The sequence below is a fragment of the Cucurbita pepo genome, chromosome 2, assembly GCF_057944985.1.
Source record: "Cucurbita pepo subsp. pepo isolate OVF chromosome 2, ASM5794498v1, whole genome shotgun sequence".
Taxonomy (NCBI): domain Eukaryota; kingdom Viridiplantae; phylum Streptophyta; class Magnoliopsida; order Cucurbitales; family Cucurbitaceae; genus Cucurbita; species Cucurbita pepo.
The window spans coordinates 11,472,324-11,475,903 of NC_141799.1; the positions used below are offsets into that span (position 1 = coordinate 11,472,324).

At 37.1% G+C, this 3,580-nt stretch overlaps 1 non-coding gene across 1 annotated transcript; it reads right to left on the reverse strand.

Moving 5' to 3' along the window:
• Positions 1-2,827: 2,827 nt before the first annotated feature.
• Positions 2,828-2,921, reverse strand: TRNAY-GUA (transfer RNA tyrosine (anticodon GUA)). The gene is made up of 2 exons: positions 2,885-2,921; positions 2,828-2,863 (listed from the first exon to the last, which is right to left on the reverse strand). It is a non-coding gene; the product is annotated as a tRNA-Tyr (tRNA).
• Between the last annotated feature and the right edge of the window lie 659 nt (positions 2,922-3,580).

Sequence of the window (3,580 nt, forward strand, 5' to 3'; positions counted from 1 at the left end):
TGAGTATGATTGATCTTGCTCCCACTTCCGCTACAACAATTTGTATTAGAGCATTTTGGTTGTGGCATTAGGGTACCACAATTAGTATCAATAGAGCCAGGTTTCGACATTTGTGGTATTGTGAAAGACTTAACCCCATCGACCACCAGGCGTGCTCAAACTCAGCATCAATTGTCGAAGATAAGTTTCTCATTGCAAGCTTGCTTATTTGTTTTCGGAATTTGTTTTTGGAAATCATACTTTCAAGAATTGTGAATATCTCCATCCATTCAAATTTTGTTGGTTTTGGTCGCTTAATTTAATCTTCAGCTTGCTTAACTTGATATAAAAATTGTTTTCTTGCATGGAGATTTGGAAGAAGAAATATATACGACACAGTGAGTTGGTTTTCGAGTAGTGTAGATTGAAGAAATCTTTGTATAGGCTGAAACAATCTCCTCGTCAATGGTATCTGAATTTTGATCACTTCATGGTGGAGCATAAGTACACTCATAGTCAATTTGACAATTATGTGGTATGTTTATCTATTTGATCTTGTATGTTGATGATATGTCAATTGCTTCCAAGAGACAAGTGGAGATTGATAAGTAACGATCAATTAGTGGTTATCTGTCCACTATGGCTAGTGGACCTATTTGTTGGCGTTCAAAATTATTGTCTACTGTTGCATTGTCTACCACCGAAGCAGAGCATATGACAGTCACTATAGCTTTTAAAGAACCTAGATTCATGGTTTGGTGACTTAGTTATTTCTCAGGAACAAATAGAAGTGTTTTGTGATAGCCAGAGTGCTATTTGTTTGTCGAAGAACCAAGTCTATCATGCTCGTATCAAACATATTGATGTCCGATTTCATTTTGTTCGAGAATTGTTGATGAAGGGGACATTTGTTTATTGAAAATTGGAACTGCTAATAATCTCGCGGATATGTTGACAAAGGTAGTTACTCCTGAAAAGTAGTTGGTTGACTTGGTGGCAGCCAAATAAGTTATATTCTTGGAGATCTTCTGCCAAGGTGGAGATTATTCAAGACTTTTGGTACATTCCCCGCTTTGATTCATGAATCTATTGGATTCATTTGGTTTATCTCCCATATTGGTACATTATCTCATATTGGTACTTGAATCATCTTGATTTATGTATGCTAGTGTTGCTTTGATTCATGTATGAGAATTAGTATTGCTATGTTTATATAAAAGTTTGTCTAACATTGTTTAAGATGTGGAGTCATTGTCATTTTGTATTTGACCCGAGGCAATGGGAAGAACTTTGTAACAGAGAATTTGCCGTGTGAGAGTGTGAGATACACTTGTAAACACTTTGGTTAGGGATTAGCTATCACCCGTGGATGTAGGGAAATTTCTTACTTCCGAACCATGTAAATCTTTGCGTCTCTTTGTTTAATTTATATTTGTGGGTGTGTGAGTACGATCGATCTTGCCTCCGCTTCCGTCACAACAATTGATACCAAAGAATTTTGGTTGTGACATTTTACGAATGGTTTACAATCTTGATAATTCTTAAAAATAATATAAGGGTAGACTTATTTTATCACAATCCACCCCCTTTTGGAGCAAGCGTCCTCGTTGGCACGGAGAGGTTTTCGTACCCTTACAAGGAATGTTTGGTTCCCGTCTCCAACCGATGTGAGATCTCACAATCCACTTCATTGGTACAGAGAGGTTTCCACAAGAAATGCTTGGTTCCCATCTCCAACCGATGTGGGATCTCACAATCCACCTTGATGGCGCAGAGAGATTTCTACACCCTTATCAGGAATGTTTGGTTCTCCTCTCCAACAAATGTAGGATCTCACACTCCACCCCCCTCGGGACCCAGCGTTCTCGCTGACATAGAGGAGTTTCCACACCCTTATAAGGAATGTATGGTTCCCCTTCCCAACTGATGTGGGATCTCACAATCCACCCCCTCAGGGGCCCAACATCCTTGCTGGCACACTGCCCGGTGTGTGACTCCGATACCATTCGTAATAGCCCAATCCCACAACTAGCAGATATTGTCCGCTTTAACCTGTTACGTATCACCGTCAGCCTCATGGTTTTAAAACGCGTCTGTTAAGGAGAGGTTTCCACACCTTTATAAGGAATGTTTCGTTCTACTCTCCTTTCCAACCGAGGTAGAATCTCACAGTTAAACACCAAACTTTATCCATATACCATAAACCCATTAGATTATTTCTTGAACATGATCCACCCATTTGTCAATTACATATTGTTCAAAATTACATTAATAACCTTAGATTTATCATATAATAAATAGTGTTAAATGGCATATAAAATAATCAAAATTATTATTAAAAATAAAATATTTAACTACGAGATTTTATGGCATAAAGCCAATCAGACAAGTTACGGGTGTACATGGGTCGGGTCGGGTTGGGTTGGGTTGAGAGAATTTTTTGGAACAACCCAATAGTTCGGGTTGGTTGGATTGGTAACCCAACCTAACCCGAAAATTTTCACAACCTAACCGTTTATTGGATTCAGGTTGTTCGATTTGTTAAAAAAAAAAAAAAAAAAAAAATAGTTGGGAATACTTGCATGGATATTATGACCTACAAGTTTAAATTGACTTTTAGTTGTGCAATAAATTCAAAACTCCTTTGCACCCGAAGTTATGAGGCTATCACCTAAAATAATTACTACCTACCCAACCCTTGGTAAACATGCAAATGATAAGCAACGAATCATTTCAAAGGTTACCGACATATAGTTAATTATCTATATTCACAATATATAATCATTCAACAAAATACCTAAAAATTTAAACTAATATCAATAGTACATAGGTATTAAACTTTTAAAACTCCGACCTGCCGGATTTGAACCAGCGACCTAAGGATGGCTTTGGGATTCTTCAACCACTACAGTCCTCCGCTCTACCAACTGAGCTAAGGTCGGACTAGTATAAGAATCATATACCATAATATAAACAAAATCGACAAAATTAATATATATAAAAAAAAGTAAAATAATAAAAATATTGTAAGCCGTTAACAATTTAAGTAATACATATATATTAAACTTTCAAAAACTCCAACATCATTTTGGTCGTGGCATTTATACAACATTTGGAACCTTCCATTGAAATTTTTTGCTTTCATAAAGAACTTGATTTGTATTGGGTTTTACAATTTGAAACCCATTTAGATCCAAACATATGATTTCTTAAAGTGCCTTCAATGGATTTGAATACATATGCGTAGGTGCCAAATTCTCATACATATGATAATACAAGAGCTTTAATCCATTCTTGAAGAATTTGTGCAAGAACCAAGGTAAGAAGGTGAAGTTAGATAGGTTGTAGCTCGCCCTAAGAATTTGTTCAAGAACCTGGTTTGACACACACATAGGCTTTGGGCCATGTGTCGGGGTGCTTGTCCTTCGAGACCTGCTTTGTGTTGGAAGAACACAACTCTCCACAATGGTATGATATTGTCAACTTTGAGCATAAGCTCTCATGGTTTTTCTTTGGGCTTCCCCAAAAGGCCTCAAACCAATGGAGATAGTATTCCTGAATTATAAACCCATGATCAGTCCCTAAATTAGCGGATGTGAGA